Below are 16,934 nucleotides of genomic sequence, written 5' to 3' on the forward strand. Positions count from 1 at the left end.
CGCAGCAATGTGGGCTGGGAGAGGCAGCCCCATGTTGAGGGTCGGCTCTCAAAACAGTCAAGAGAGATCGGAATCAATTCAAGCCCGGAGCAAAATTGTTCACTTATGAACAATAAGCCCCTCCTTCCCCCTTTCCCTCCTATAATTAAAGGCCAAGCTGTCCCAGATCTGTGTTTGCAGTGGGAGCCACTGGTTAGTATTTTCCCTTTAAACTGCAAATACCTCCTTGGTAGTTTCCATTTCCATAAAGGATCTTTTGCTTTTCACTTATGTTATTTGATAATTGAGCTAATATGACCCCAATACCAATAATTAATAAGGCTGTTGCTTTGTCTGTTGAAAAAAAATGATCACTTTCAGAGAACAGATCTGCTCAAAATTCTGGCTCCCTTTAGCTAAAAGAAAGCTCTGCCTTTTCATTCTGAATAATAAACCATCCTCGGTTCAGCTTTACAATGGAGCTCTTCCCTTCTAATCTGATTCCAAAGCAAAGCACCATATGTTTTATGCTTACGATTTCAACATTTTCTCGTGCTTGAATGTAATTTGGCATTTGAGCATCTGCAGCGGCCTGAATTTCAAGTTTTCCAGAAGAAAGGAAAATACCCATTTTGTGCAAACTTAGAGAAAAGCAGCCACCCCCTCCCCAAAACCCCCAACGCCACCAGTTTGGGTTAGAAATCAGCCTGGAGGGAAATGCAAATATTTCTCTTGCAGATGTAGCTGGAAATGTTTCCTATGCTTTCCTGAAACATTAATGCAGAATTAGGCAGCCTGTTGGACTGATGTGCCCACTGAATCAAATAGCTTTATAAAAACCCCAAGTTAACCAGAATGTCTATTCAGTGTGTGCAGGGACAGATGCACTGCATTCTGTGTCACCTAATCTTGCGTGCCTTAAAGCTCATTGGAAATAGCTTTGCAAGCTATTGTTATATTATATTCTTCTCATCATAGCCATGGGTCTAACCATAAGTGAAGCTGGCAGCACTCACTCCGTGCTGTGGGCTCCAATGGGGGAGAAGAAGGGGTAGAGCTGGTTCGGGTCCAGGTTATAGTGTTAGAGCTGATCATAGCTCTGTCCTAACTTGTGCTGTAAATCTTTGCTGGGGGCTGCCAACAAGCCATCAAAAGAGGTGATGGAAAGAACCCCCCCTTGTGACAGTTCCTGCAGCTCCCAAACCCTGCTGCTGCTTTGGCTCCAGCTCCTGGGTGCTGTTATCCCTGCGCGTGGCTCCTGGAAACAATCCACCCTCGCTCCATCTCTATGTTCCTTCCTCAAGGTCCTCCTGCCTGATGTCCCCGCAGGCAGTGAGATGGAGGCAGGCCAAGGGACAATCTGTTCCTCATTGAGGTCATCCTGCAGCTTGCTGCTGATGTGGCGTTTGGGGGATGGAGCTAAGGAACTGTGAAATAAAAGATCTCTGCATCCGTTCCGGCGCTGCTGAGGACTGCTAAAGCATGAGAAGCACCAAGCCAGCAAAGGAAACCAGACTCTTCCAGGTGACCCTTTATACCCCCCATCCTGCTCTCAGACCGGTAGCATCCCAATGGCTGGGCACAGTACCAGCACTTAGAGGAACGTTTGCTGTGTCTCTGTTCAGTCTTTCCAAGGTCTGTTTCTGGTTTTGCCTCTCCCCCAGTTCCTTTAGCGATGGGGCTTCCCCCACCCCTGCTCCCAAAGGCCGTGATGGGAAAGTGCCCTTCCCCACAGCCCATTTGGATGACCCAGCTCTCAGTGCAGCTGCAGAGCTCAGGCAGTTTCCAGTGAAAAATCACACTTGTCTGAGAGTTTCCTGTTGCTTTGCCTTCCCCCCCCTGCCCCTATTAGGAGGTGGGGAAGGCAGGAATGCAAGAGCTTCAGAGCTGGGAAGTTTATCCTTCCCTCCATTGCATCAAAGGCAAGATGCTTCAGCCTTCCCGTTCTGTGGCATGCAGGAGAGATCAGCAGCATGACTTGGGAAACATCCTATACCAAAATCCCAACTCTCCCTCGTGAAAGGGCTCGGCTGTGGGTTTCAAATACCCCGGAGTGTGAAGAGGTTTGGCTCAAGCTGTTCCTCTGGAGCTCGGGATGTGTCTTTTCAGTCATGTGGTGGAATAAAACCAGAGCCTGCTATTAGATAGTGATTCATGGGAGCAGAGGAGTGTGAAAGAGAACAGAAAGGGGGCACGAGAGCTGGAGGAAGACTGCTGGGAAGGCTGGCAAGTCCTCTTTGTGTGCCCAGGGCGCTGCGGCATGGAGCTCAGAGCTTGGCTAAGGACAAAACAAGATGGTCCTGCTTGTAGCTGCCCTGCCAACCCCTTCCAGGCTGGGCAGCAGGCGAGTCCCCAGGAGTGCCAGGCCTGAGAGAATACATCCCAGTGCTCATGGGGCACTGCTGGAAGGGAGCCTGTGGCCCAGAATTAATTGAGCGGCTCTCAGCACCGTAGGAGAAATCACATTACAGCTCGTGGGGCAGGATTGCAGGAGAACAAGCATCCCTGACTGGGATGGAGCCACAAAAGGGTCGTGGCACTCTTGTCTGTATTAGCAAGAAAAGAGATACCTTTTGCTTGAGATAAAAGGCACTAACCCCAGCAGGAGGGAGGCAGAGCCTGGCACTTGATGCTTTGCCTCTTCAGAGCAGAGGCAGGAGAGCACAAGCTCATGCTGTACCCTGCGCAGAGGGGGCCCGCTCCCTGCAAGCATGCTTTCGCAACCCAGGGCTGGATGAGGGAGGAAAGCTGCATCCCTGGTGATGCCAAGCAGGTTTGTGGAACCATTGGCAGCAAAGCCTGGGTTGTGGAAAAGAAATCTCCTTTTCCTTCTCATTGACACTCCTGCCCTAGGGTCCTAAGGTCTGCCCCAGCTATCCCATGCTGGAGTGTTTCCTGGCCCTGACCAAAAGCTGCTCCCATGGGAAGAGGAATGACCCCTGGTCTCCAGCTCCAGGAAGCCATCGCACTGGTTTATGATTCAGGGCTCCAGGAGTGTGGAGGCTGGTACGTGCATGTAGGCTCTTGCGTGCTAATCGCAGCTGAGGATGGAGAGAGGAGGGGAGGTGGGAAGTGTAGGGGGATGAATTCCTGATCCCTGGTATGAAGAGATCCAGACAGCCTGCTGAGTCAGCGCAGGGTCAGCAGGGTAAGGCCAGACAGGCTTTGATTCCCCCAGCAACTGGCTTTCAGCTGGTTCTTCCCTTCCTACCACCCAGCTCAGCGCCTCGCATAGGAACCACGGGTACAAGGGGAGCTAGCTTACCCCTTCGCCTCCCTTTCTCACCCGTAACCTTAGCTGGAGCCCTACCCCACAATCACGTGGAGAACGTGGCTCCGTTTCAAGGGACAAAGTGCAGGAGTTTCTCATTAACAGGGAATGAAAACTGCCTGCTGTGATCCAGCTGCAGTAACTCCACCGAGGAGGGAGAAACAGCCCTGGGGGGGGGAAGAAAGAGGTAGAAAAGGAAATCAAACAAGCAACTGCATTGCAAAGCCTGAGCCTTGTGGTGCACCCCACTGATGCTAGCCTGTCGCAATGGAGAAGACCTTGCTCTGCTCCCTGAGCCTCTTGGGGGACCACAGTTGCAATGACCTCGACTCTCTGGATGCACATCTGTCTGGGGCTTCCCTGTCTTGCCCACACACCTGCAGCCCATCCCATGATGTAGGGAGCAGCAATAGCATTGTCTTCCCTGGGTATTTAGGAGCAGGGAACTGCCTGAAGAGGAGGAGCAGGAGAAAGGGAAGTGGTTGCTGCAGTGTTTGCGTCTCCCCCTGTTATGCCCCCCAAAAGAAGAAACTGAGATTTAATTTCCCTGAGGCAGCTCTCAGAGAATTTACCCGGCATTCAAAGGAAAAGGCCTCTTTATTTCCCACCTACAGACTTGGCTGCAAAACCAGCTTCTTGCTCTACAAGAGGAAAAAGCCCCATATTGTTAATGAGAGCCCACTGCTGCCAAACAGACAGACCCACGTGGGCCGGGGCTGGGAGTAGGAGTGAGACAGGGAGGGAATGAAGTGGTCTTTTATCTGGTGCCTGCGTTGCCTGGGCTGGGGCTGATGCATAGCTAACATAACTGGAGAGGTCAAGTTTTGTAACAGCGTGAAGAGGGGGATCTTCCTTCTGGGGGTGCTAGGGAAGCAATGAGGAGAAGCATCTGATGAGCAAACAGCCAGATGGTCATTGACTTACCGGTGGCCTTTTCATACTGCAGGGGAGAAGAGGTACCATGTGTGCATCACCTAACCTCGTGAAGGGATGGGAGAGTGTCCCAGCCAACCTCCTGCAGCAGCAGCAGATTCCCAAGCCATGGAGATGAAGGAGAGATGAAGTGGCTGCAGGAGAGATGGGGTGAGAGTGCGGGGCACAAAGGAAAATGCTGGGTTTGAATAAAGAGGGAGCACTGTTTTCCTTCCACTGCATTGGCTCAGCACCAGGGAAACCCAGTCCCGGGGGAACTGTGCTTGTGACTATGGTGAAGTGAAAGAAGATGCTTTCCTTTTGCCCCCAACACACACAGCCACTCACTGGCACTTTCTGTAGCAAGCTCATCTACACCGAGCGAGGACCTGCCAGCATCTGCTGCAGCATCCCCAATCCTCCCCTGCCCAAGGGAAGTTACTGACAGTGGACTCATCCTTGCGTTGTCCTCCCAGCAAACGCCTCTGCTTCCCCCCAGGAAAAGGTGGTGGTGTTGGCCAGGGTGGCAATACCGTTCCCTTCCCACCTCCTGCTAGAACCTCTTGTTGAGGGTGAAAGGCAGGTTGCAAGAGACAAAGCCCTGATCCTATTGCCATGGAGATGTTAATTCAAGCTGAGTTCAAAGGAAATTTGTTCCAGCTAAAGCTAACAAGCCTGGCAGGAAAGCCCTGCTGTCAGTTGAAAGAGGCCAGCTTCTCGTAAAAGGGAAAAGGAGGTGGGGTCAGAAAGAGGGGCCCCATTCAAAACACAGGCTCCAAATAGACGCAGTCCTATTCCCTGCCTTGGAGCAAAACCTTCCCCCACCACCAAAGCCACCAGCGGGGAAGCAAGACAGCAGAAGATGCCAGGCAGTGTTCCCATGCTTGGAAGCAGCCAGGAGGATGGAGGAGCTAGCAGAGCTAGATCCCACCCTGGGCAGATGTGGTGGGCATGCACTCAGGCTGTATCATTTGGGTCCCCCTGCTATGGTCATGCTGATGATGACAACAAGCACAAGTCCCAGGCAAGGCTGGCTGCCTCCTGCCTTGGACTGGAAGCAGAGAGGGAACCCTTGGACTGGACTGCACTGGAAGCAGAGAGGGAACCCTTGACACCAGTGGCAGAGGTTTTGGTGCCACGCAAGCATTAAATGCACCATGTGATAACCAGGGCAGGAGAGCTGTTGCTTAGCGCGGCACTGAAGTCGTTCAGGTTTTCACAGTGCCGATGCAGTTTCAGGGTTAGAGGAAGCATTACATGTGGTGTAATGATTAATCCTGGCAGGTGAGATGCGTCAGCGGGGATCAACTCGTGTGGTTGTGCTGGGCTTTAGGGAATGCTTTGTCTCTAGGGGCTGGTGGTGAATATTCACAGCCCTTCTGAGGATGGGTCGGACTGACCTGGTCGTTGCTTGGCACTGCTGGAGGGAGCAGAAGGGTCCATGTAGAGCATCTGGGGAGAAAGCAGGTGTGCTCTCCCACTCAAACCACCCCCAAACTGAGGAAGTGACTCAGGGAGGTGCGGGGAAGGCAGCGGCCACCATCTGGGATGGACAGGAGAACACAGAGCTGCAAGGTCAATAAAGAGATGATGAAGCAAAGAGCTGCCAACCCCCTCCCCTGCCCTGCAGGAGCACTTTGAACATCTCCTACCCTGAGTCAGAGCAGGAGTGGGCCTGCTTAGTGCATGATGTGGAGGAGAATTACGAGCAGCCTAGCTTAGCATTAGAGACATTAACTGTGGTTAGAAATAAAAGAGCAAAACCCCAAGCTCAGAACAGACTCTTCCAACTGAGCTACAATATCTCCCCATCTGCTGCTCCAGTGCCAAGAGGCAAAGCAAGCGCTGGAGTCAAACTGCTCCCTGCCAGCCAGGACAGCAACAGGAAGAGAGGAAGCTTTTGTCTGTACCAGGCAGCCCTGGAGAAACTCCTGGCTGGCAAAGAGAGGCATTAAGGGAGTCCTCTGCAGCTCCAGGCTGGACCCTGAGATGCCTTCAGGGCTTGGAGGACACTGCTAGCTCTATTTGCCATAGCATCCCCCCATCTCCCTTTCCCTCCTTCCCATCTCCAGTGCCTTCCTTTGCTGTCTCTTTGCTTCCCCTTCCTTTCTCTTGCGAGCTCACCCTGCTGCCAGGCTCAGAACTACGTGGCAGGGAGCAATAAGAAACTGCTGACAGCCAGTTAGTGCTACGGGTTTCACATCCCGCTGGTTTAGCAAGACTCGGGCCCTCTCCCACCTCTTCCTTCTCTTTCATCTTCCAGGCTGTAGCTTGAGGCAAATGCAGGAGGAATTTGCTAACGGACAGCACGGAGACTTCCCACAAATCAGAGCAAGGAGCCTTGTCCCTGGATCTAAGCTTTTCCTCATCATCCCTTCCCCAACCTCAGGCTCCTCTCCTTGCCAGCTGGCTCCTCTCCTCCTGTGTCAATGCTGAGCGCACGAGGGGCTCCCTCCCGAAGCAGCGCTGACTTTTGGCCTGCTCAGCAACGTGCCTGAGCAAGAGAAGAGAAAGTAAGGAAAAGGGGAAGGACAGACTCGGGTTACTGGGAGCTCTTAGGGCAGTGAGAGTGCGTGCAGTGAGGCGGATGAGGAGACCTCAATGCGCTAGGGTTGGAAATAGCAGCAGTGATAGTTGGCATCCCTCTAGCCTCGCTCATCTTTGCACTCAGACAGGGTCATAGCATGCCCCTGGCCAAGAGGACCTCCCGTAAACCAGACTCTGAAGTGCCTCTTCACTATGCAGTTAGGAAACCAAAGGGCATTGCTGCCTCTACTGAGCCCAACCTGCTCACCCTGCCTTGGACAAGGCAGCGCTGAAGGAACGGGCAGCACAGTGATTCAACTGGGAACCCAGTGCAATTAAACCCTGGGGTAAAGCTCTTCCGTGAACACTGCTACCAGCACAGGCGTGCATGTAAGCTGATGAGCAGCAGTGCTTCTCAGGAGCCCTGTCTCCTCCTCCAGGAACAGGAAAGGATCTGCCCAGAGTCATAGCAGAAACTATATCACACACTTGCTTCCTTGAAATAGCTTGAGCTGCATGTTAGAGCAAGTTAGAGAGGTTGGTTATTTCCCCCCCTCCCATCCCCAGGCTCTATCTACAGCTTGATTTATCTTAGGGAAGAAAAACACCTAAGTAGAAAAACAACTGTCCTTCCTAGGCACCCATAATCTGTTTCATTTTCCATTCACATGTAGCCTTAACTCTTCACCCCTGCACTAACTGCTCTGACATCCTGCTGGGGAATGAGGAAGCGTTTCTGTAATCCACTACACCAATCTCTCTCAACCCCATCCCCTTTTTACTTGCAGGTTTTGAATTAGGTGCTTTGGTTCTTGTGATAACTGCACCAAATGAGATGACATGGGGTTGTTAAAAACCCTGATGGAAGAGATGTGATTTCCCCCACTTTTCTAGACCCAGGGAGGAGAAGGTATTCCCCACAGAAAATGAATTCTATTTCTACCAGGAACTCGTCATTTTCCCTTTGAATACCTTCACTTGCCCCTCATTCACCCCTTTCCTCCACTGATGTTGAAGTCATCATGAACAAGGCCCTCCTTAACCTATATCCCATGCTGATTGCAGAGCATCACCATTTCTTCCTTCCTTCCTTGCTCTTTTCGTTCTGCACCTGAGGAACTTAGGGCTAGTTATTTTAATGCCCATTGCAACGCTAGCCAGGTTGGCTTTTGACAGCTCTCATTGATTCCTCCACACACCAACCTCCAAGCTGCTGCTTTCTGTGCTGATCTGGCTTGTTTCTACATCCCCTGCAGGCATTCTGGTGGCTGTTAGCATCCTTTTGAGGTGGTTATTCATCTAGCTGGAACTGGAAACCTCCCTTGGAAGGTGTCCCCACCCCCCCTGCATCTCAAACATCTTAAACTTTGGGCTTTTTTGACTTAGGGATATTGCAAAAGCCTCCCCTGAGCTCCCGAGTCCAATTTTCATTCCTGTGGATTTCTTTTAGCCAACAAGGATTTGCCTATTTGAAATCCAGGACCTCATTTGCAAGCTTTGTTTATCTTTCCAGTTCAATCTAATTGAATCAGGAGCTAATCTCTGCATCCAAGGCTAAATTTCTCAGTACGGTGCCCTCATCGCTTATCAAAATCCAGTCCAGGGCAATACCTTTCCTCACTGGAGCAGTGAACGCTGGTGAAGAGATTCACCCTCTATTACATGCCAGAAGGTATTCCTTACTGGTATTAGCGACATTGATTGTTCATGCTAAATGAGAGACTTCCACTTTCTGAGGAAGAACACACTCTTTCAGTCTGTATCAGGCAATGGACTCTCTGTCCGTGTCCCAGTCTGACCCTGGAAATCTACACAATGCCAGGACCAGCCCATCTCTCTTCCCCCACCGATCTTCAGTCTAATAGATTCCTTTTATGGCATGTCAGGACATAGAAACCCTTGCCATAAGGTTCTGTATTGCCCCTTCTACCACATATACCCCCAGGGAACTGTAATTATTTCAGATCTCATCTCAGAGCAAGGTTTCCAGCTAGCCTGCTGTTTCTGCACCTCATCAGACAGATACTGCATGCATGGTGCAATGTACCCACTGCCTGGAAAGCAGGGCACACTGCAGACGGGGAGGAAATGCAGTTCCCTGAAGTAGGGGTCCACTGAAACTGGGATTCAGCACAGAATGGACAAGGCTTTGTCTCCTTTCTCATTTCTAATGCCTCCAGCTCCAAAAAGCAGGGTTAAAAACCAAGGGTCTATGCTTAGAGCGTTGTTTCTGTTCAGCCTTCCTCTCAGCTACCATAACAGCAGCTACTATGAAGAATAAAGAGGCAATACAGGCACAGGGCGATAGTACAAAGCATGCCATGCACCAGTACCTTGCTGTAATGTGTGTAATGTGCAAGGTTCGGTTCTATGATAGAATCAAGTACCTTGCTGTAATGTGTGGCAGGGCTCATGAAGCATCAAAGAAGTTTGCTCCAGTGCCCATACATCACTGCAAGAAGCAAAGATAACCAGTGAGGAACACCAAAGGGATTTCCTTTTCTCCCTCTTTAATCTGTTTCTGAGTTCCTCGCTCAGAATCTTCTGTTTCACCTCCTGATGTTTCTGCCCCTTCCCTGCTCTTTAATGGATTACTTCAGCCTGCTAAGGTGGGCATCAGGCCAGGCTGCTGAACGATACTGTTTGCTTAGTTTAGCACTGGCTCCTGTCAGAAGCATCCCCGCTGGCTGAACACACCATTTGTGGCCATATGTGGTGTTATTTACATGGGGAAGGGAAGAAAAAACCCCCATCCTGATGAAATATGGGTTGAGGGAGAAGAGAGACACAGCAGAGCAGGGTGGGAATGTGCCCATCTGAGAAAGCCAGCCCAAGCCAGACTGTGGGAAGAATTAGCACAGTGCTCATGGAGAGGAATGCTGCTCCTAAAGCAAGATGCGAGGGTCTGCAGCAAAGCCTTGCAATGGGAGAAGGAACTGCACAGGCTTCTGGAATCGCTGCACGGAAGCTCAGCTACCAGCTGGGAGACTAATTTAGTTTCTGCTTTTTTCCCTTGTCCCCATCCTCCCTCTTTCTGTCTTTGAATAGGAGAGCAACGCAGCCAAGGGCTCAGCTCCAGCCAGACTGTGCAGGCTCAGAGGGGGTAGACTGGGTCACTCAGTGAAGGAGTAAACATCATGGGAAGCTGAAGGGGCTTTCTTGGGCTGTGCTTGAGCTAAAATGCTGAAGAAGAGCACAGGAAGCCCTTGAAATCCCCAACAGGTCCCAGCGTGTCTGCATCCAGCTGCGTTACCTGTTGAGAGGCAGAGCAGCCTGAGGACTGCTCTAAATCCCACAGCAGCCATGGCAGGTAATGAAAGTAGAGAGGCAAGGGCTGAAGGTGGTGAGTGCTCTGTTGTCTTCCTGCTGCTTAGCACAGCAGTATTCTGCTCTTTGAGTGGTGCCCAGCTCCAGCATTGCGATTGTGCCATCCCAAACACAACCAACCGCTTCCCAACACAGCCCGTGTCAGCATCCTGATGTGCTTGCTGAGAGATGCTGTGCCAGTGGAGGTGCCATCCTTTGGAATAAGATGTAAACCCAACTGTCTGACAGCCTGGACTATAAAAGTTCCCTTGGCAGCTCCTGCCGGTGTTATCTTCCTCCCTCAGCCAAATTCCAGGTTAGAAACCGAACAAAGCAGCAGTGATGAGCTGCCAGTATTTTAATGAGCAGCTCCCACAGACACCTTCCTAGCCCTGCCTGTGATGAAACTCCACGAGAGCAGGTGCACGTGTGTGCTCCCAGAAAGGGAGCTGTATTTACTCCTCGCTTGTTCAAACAGCAGCAGCTACAAAAAGCCGCTCTCATAACCATCACTCAAGCAGGGAAGTGGCTTATTTGGCAAAGAAATTGTCATCAAGAGCAGTTTGCTGGAGATGTTTACATTGTGTTTCTGAGGGGATAATGAGTGTGCTGATAAGATAGTGCAGGGGGGAACTAGCTGACTCGAACGACAGGGAGTATGTAGATGGGGAAGCTGCAAGATGTTTGGGTGCTGACACCCTACAGAGGCAATAGCGTTTACTCTGGAGCATTGATTTCAGGCTGCTTAGGGAGGTCTTCCTAGGACAGCAAAGCAGGACTGGGAAAGCTGGGATTCCCAGGATTATGTTTTTCTCCCCCAGGAAGGAATCTGGGGTGTTTTCTCTGCTGTAAACCCAGCTATCCCTTCCCTGCATCTGGGGCATTCCATTAGGGAGGAGGAGAGGAAGAGGCACTGGGCAACCCCCCAGGGAGTTGGGTACCTCCTGATGGTTAACCATGGATGCACTCGCCCTCTCAGAGACCTTGGCAGGACAGGCACGGACCAGCGGAGCAGCACAAGGAGAGGCTGGCTCCAACACAGGCCGATCATTACTCCTTCTGTGCTTCGGGACCTGGGCTCAGCAGCGGTCTTGCTCCCGAGGGCTGGCTGCGTTTCAATGGCGGTGCATTTACCTCTCTAGCAAAGCACAGAAAAGCCTGGCAATGAGCTGTAGTACAGCTCGGGTCCTGTCCTCTGCCCCTGGCCTCGGGGAAGGCTCTTCCTCCTCCTCCTCCTTCTCCTCCCAACCCATTCAGGGCACGGAGCGGGTTCCCCCATGCCCGCACTCCGCAGGCTCCGCTCCCCGCAGCGCTCCCGATACCCGTGTGCGGGTCACGGGGGACACCTAGCGGCTGGCAGCCGTAGCGAGCAGGGGGCCCCGGGGATGCTCACCCCATGGCTCACCCGATCCGAGATCCCCTCTCCATCTTCGCTGCTCGCACACAAACCCCAGGACCACGGGAATCACGCAGGAGGAGGAAAGCGGGGCTCAGCATCTCTGCCATCCTCCCAAGAGCGCATCCTTGCACAAGCTGGCTGTGTAGGAGAGTAGCTGCACGCTGCATGGTGTAGGCATCTGGCTGCAGAAGGTGAGTGGGGAGGAATAAGCACTTCTAAGCTGGACTTTCACATCTTCCCCAGTACGGTGCAGGGCATGGGGATGGGTCAGAGAATGCTGCATCACAGAGATGTGAACACTGAGTCTGGGAAAAGCTGAGCACTAAAGCCTGCCAAGTGAGTGACATGGGAACCTTCCACGGTGTCCAAGAGATGTTCAACCACCAGAAACACCCTTTTACACGTTATCAGCTCTTCAGGGTGCTGGGTGGCATGCACCCTCCTCAGCGAGAGCCAATGTGTACTTCGTGTGTGTCCATATGTACACGCTGCCACAGGGCCACGATCTCCAGGAGAGGTGCAAGCAAGCGGGTGAGGGCAGTCCCCTGCTGCCCCCTCCCTCTCCTATCGTGGCAGAGGTGGCCCTGGGTGGCACTGTGCCCCCCTGACATGGGAACTCACCCCAGAAAGCTGTGCCAGCCAGCCCAGAGGGCAGGATCATCGCTGCCAGGGTGCAGGGAGACAGGCAGGGAGTGTGAGGCAAGGGCAAGCATGCCCTTCCCTGTACCAGAAGAGAGCTGCAGCTCCCCCAGGCTTGCAGCTTTCTCACCCCATCTTCCTCCACCTCCTTGGCTTTCCTTGCTGGGTGCCAGCCAGCCCCATGACGCTACGTTAGGCTGCGTTTGGACTTGATGGAGCCTCAAACTTAAACGCAATTAAAGTAACAAAGACCAGCAGCTAGCACATGCATGGAGCCAACCGGAGCAGCAGGGACTGCTCCCCGAGTTGCCCAAGCTCCAGGTGTTCCCTGCCCATGCACAAGCAGCATCCTTTCTCCACTCCCTGGCATTCCTGCAGCCCGCAGTGCTGCAGTGCCAGCACATGGCTCAGAGCTGCCTGGGAATCTCCCCCATTCTTTTTCCCTCTTTCACAACTATACCACCAACGAGGAGGCCAAATCCTGCCTCTCTGCCAGCGCTCGGTGCTGGAGAAGCAGGCTCTGCCAGGAGGTAGCGAGGTGGGGAGTCAGGAATGCAGGAGCCCTGGGCCCTCTGGGTGCTGGGCACCTTCCAACACTCACATGCAGCTGCAAGAGCTCCCCAACCTGACTGTCCTTCCTGTTCCACAGGGCCAGCAGCAGTGACAGTGCTGCCTGGCATGCATGGCAGTGTGGCAGATGCGTGGCCTGAGGCTGTGCCCCTTGCTGCTGCTACTTCCAATGTCCAGTCTGCTACCCTGCACCTTATTACGGGCACTTAACTGACCACACAGAGCTGCTACCGCAGTGACAGAGCTGCCACCAAGCCGGAGGAGAGCTCCACATGCTAGCCACACAGAAAGCCCTGCCCTGGGGAGGTGGGTGAGAGGATGGGATGGACAGGCGGGTATCCATGGGCAAGGATGCAGCGGGTGGCTGTGCCCGTGCCACCAAGAAGAGGATGATCTCCCCTGATTTCGAGTCAGGTCCAGGGTTCCTGAGGTAGAGAACCCTGCACAGGTTTGCTTTGCTGGGTGAAGATGGAGAGAGGAACAGCTTTTTCTGCCACCAGACCACACAGGAGCGAAGCAAAGAGGTCCCAGTTGGCAGGAAGATGGAGGCTGGTTAGAAGGTGGTTGTGAGGGGGGATTCAGGGTGCAAGGGACTCTTCTGGGCTGTTCAGAGCAGTGAGGATGCATCTGGAGAGAGGCAGGAGCCAGAACAGAGAGCTGGGATGGCAGGATGAGAGGTGAGCGCCTGCCTGGAGCTCAGTGGGGCTTGGAGGAAGGTATAAACAGGTGCTGAAGGACTGTGAGCTCAGTGCCAGTGACGTGAGAGCTACCATGATCAGCATGTCCCCAGCTCCTTTCCAAGGCAAACATCAGACATTTTCCATCAGACGCTGCTTTCTTTGGATGCCAAATTTCACTCCCATTTGTGCAAGCCAGGGCCAGTGTCCACATGCTCCTGTTGAATTGCACATCCCTTCCCAAGCCCCAAACACTGAGCGGCCGCTGACAGGAGCAGATAAGGGATGGAGGAAGACAAGCTGTGTCAACGACCGCCTTCCCTCTACTCCCATCTTCATCTGAACACCAGCAACCCAAATACAGTCTTTGTACTGCTACAAAAGCAGCCTTGCTTGCTTCCCTGCACCTTGCTGATCCTGTTGCTGTCCCCTGGAGACATGGGACATGGGATGGCATGACAAAGTCATTTATTTACCAGGCAGTTGCCACCACCCTAAAACCAGAGGGTGGGATTCAGCTACAGAGGGATAATGCTGACCAAGGGCAAGCAAGTCCAGGCAAGGCACGCAGCGCAGCACTGCTCCTGATGAGTAACAGTGGTGGATGCTAACCCTCCTCGAGGTCTGGTCCTGACCCAGCTTCTGTCACGTTAGCCTGTGTTCATGGCAGTGACCAAGGGAGGCTCAGGCCCCAAGTTTGCTCTTATCTAGGTTTTATACTTCTCTCCCAGAGCTGTGCTGATATCTTCCTCATTCCTCCTTTTCCCAGTGTTTTCCCTCGTCTTTGTCTCTCCCCCTTCACTTCTGCCTCATTTTTCTTTTGCTGTCGTATTTTTTTCCTTCAGTATTTATAGAGGAAGGGAAGAGGGGAGTAAATCAAGACACACACACACTGGATATTTGTCTTGCTCAGTCACAGCGTGAATAAGCGTCCTTGTTTCAACATGTTTCCCCAGTTAACTTCCCAGGGGCTTTTCAGAATGAGAATTCCTCTGAACACCCAGGCACAAGAGCTGAGCTCTCAGTCATTTGCCCTGCGTCCTGGCCTCATTCCTCAGGCTTTCCCCTTGTTCTGCACTCCTGATTTCCAGGAACCCAGCAGTGACACAGAGCGGGACCCATTCACCGCCTGCCCTAAAGCCTCCCTGGCAGGCAGGGAAGCCCAGTGAGGTGAGGCTGCAGCTTCCCAAGTGCTGAGCTGTCTCCTGGTGTGATGGAGCAGCAGCTCTCACATAGGCAAAGCCGCCAATGGAGGTTTCTGTGCGGGGAAGAAGCCATGGGCAGCCAAGACCTTGCCTGCTGGGGCTCTTCCACATCCGCCCTGGGTGGGTGAGGGCTCCCCATCCCTCTAAGCAGCATCCCTCTAAGCAGCATCCCTCTAAGCAGCATCCCTCTAAGCAGCATCCCTCTAAGCAGCATCCCTCTTAGCAGCAGCCCTCTAAGCAGAAGGGTCTCTGAGCCTTCAGCTGGGATGCGACTTGAGACACTGAGGCTCTTGCAAGAGGTGAAGGAACGTTTGGGAGGGATGACACTTGCTCTTAGTAAGGAAGACACTGACCTAGAGCTGATCCCACAAGCACAGGGCCCCCTCAGCAGCACTTGGATTGTGAAGAAGGACAGGGAAAGAAGCAACTACCCGTTCCTTAGCCCTGCTCTCACTCCTGCTCTCCCATCGTGCTGGGTTGCTCAGTGGCCACACAGACCTGGAGACACCTCAGGAGGTACAGAGCCACAGTTTCTGTCTTCAGGACAGGCCATGGCATGGGGTGCTTCTCCATGCACAGCTCTCCATGCTACCTTTGGTAGAAACAAGCACTGCCTGGAGGGAAGCTTGGCTTGATATTGCCAAAGACAGGTGATTTCAGAGTAGTCTGAGTGTTAGGGAGACTTGATTAATAGCTCTCTGCCCTTTTTCTTCTTCTTTCAGCATTTCCTGCTGAGATGCAAACCTATAGAGAACTGCTGCTGGGGACAACACCAAATGATGCTAAAAATTACCATTTCCAAGCATCAGAAACTAAAAAAGAGCATCCTCATGGAAGAGTACACTAAAAGATCCGGGGGGCTATGTGCTAACACCTATACCACAGGACCCAATCTTTTCCATAAGGAGTACAGTCTGTTGCATCTATACAGGTATCAATAAATCCTGTTTTGCCAGCTACAAAGTGTGGAATGTTTTATTACTTCCACAGCCCCCAAAATCATGAGATGATATGAACTGTCAGTTTTACATACATAATATCTATCGCTTGTAGTAGGCTTTGTTCCCAGAGATCCCAGAGCACTTGAGAAGATTAGGAACAGGTTGGAGCAGAACAGAGAACTGAATCACAATATCCCCAGTTTGCCTGTGGAACCATCCATGAAATCACAACCGTGTGGTTACTGAGGCTGACTGTGCCCAGGCTGCCAAGAAGCCAAAAAGGAATCTGCTGTCCTACAGCAGAAGGTAACACAGCTCCGCTGGTCATTGCCAATCCATCCAAGGAATATTCCTTCCCGATCCCAGATTTGGAGATGGGTTTTTTGTGCTGAGCAGACACCTGAGAGGTGCACCCAGCTCCACCCAAGCTCCCCATCTCCGGTTGTGCCAATCTCCGGCGCATGAAAAGGAGGTGGAAAAGAAAACAAAACCTGAAAACCTATGACACAGAAACCAAGTTAATCATCAAAGAAGGGGGGTGGGAGCAGGAAATCCTTCCTGGCCTCTACAGGCAACCAGCAGAAGCCTTGAAACGCAGGCTTAATTAATTAATTAAAACCAAAACGGACATGGCGCAACAAGCCTTGTAAGCACATTGAAGGCATGCAGTATCATCCATACAGTTAGGCAACGTGTTGATGAGTGCAGCAAGCTGAATACAGTTCAGATCCTGATGCCCAAGACTGTTTCAAAGGCCATGCCTGAACTATACCCCTGTGATATCTAGAAATCTTCTAGTTTGTAGCCTATATTTTTACATGAACAGATTTACCCTGCTTGATCTTACACGAGCAGTGCCCTTTGATTCAAATACATGTTCCTCCTTAGCTGGTATTCCTTTCCTTGTCCTCCCTATGAATTTAATGCTGAGTAGTCATTTTCCCCTTCAGCCCTTTCGAAGTTGAAGACTCAGCATAACCACTAGAAAGGGGTCCTCCCCCAGGCAGCACATATCCTCCAGTTAATGCCTCTGTCCTGTCACACACCCTCTCACTCCTTCAGTGATTCACCCTCCTCCTGCACGCTCACTGAGTATCGTTGTTACACAACGGGCACTTACATCGTGCCTGTAACTTGTTCCAATAATTAAGATTCCCCATGGTCCAGCTCATAGCCTGCAGGCCTGATATAAGCCTTGGGAAGCTTGTGATTGTCTTGCCATGGTACCCTGGAGGAGCTATTCACACCCTCATATCTGAAGCCAGGTCCTGACCATCTTCCCTGAGCTCTTCAATGCATGTTCCCTAGCATGTTCATGCATCCCCCAAACGACTTGGTTCTGTTTTCCTTCCCTTCATCGCCTACCCTGCAACACACAGCTGAATATCACATGAAGGCGGTGAGCCCACATTGTCACAAATACCTGAATGTAATTTTATGCCATAGAAATTGAGTCTATCTTCTATAAATCACCTGTATGAAGCTCTGAGAGTATCTGTTTTAAGCACA

This window comes from Neopsephotus bourkii, unplaced genomic scaffold (genome assembly GCF_033783945.1).
Source record: "Neopsephotus bourkii isolate Nb327-2 ecotype Australia unplaced genomic scaffold, CSIRO-AGI_Nbou_v1 NB_1433, whole genome shotgun sequence".
NCBI classification, from domain to species: domain Eukaryota; kingdom Metazoa; phylum Chordata; class Aves; order Psittaciformes; family Psittacidae; genus Neopsephotus; species Neopsephotus bourkii.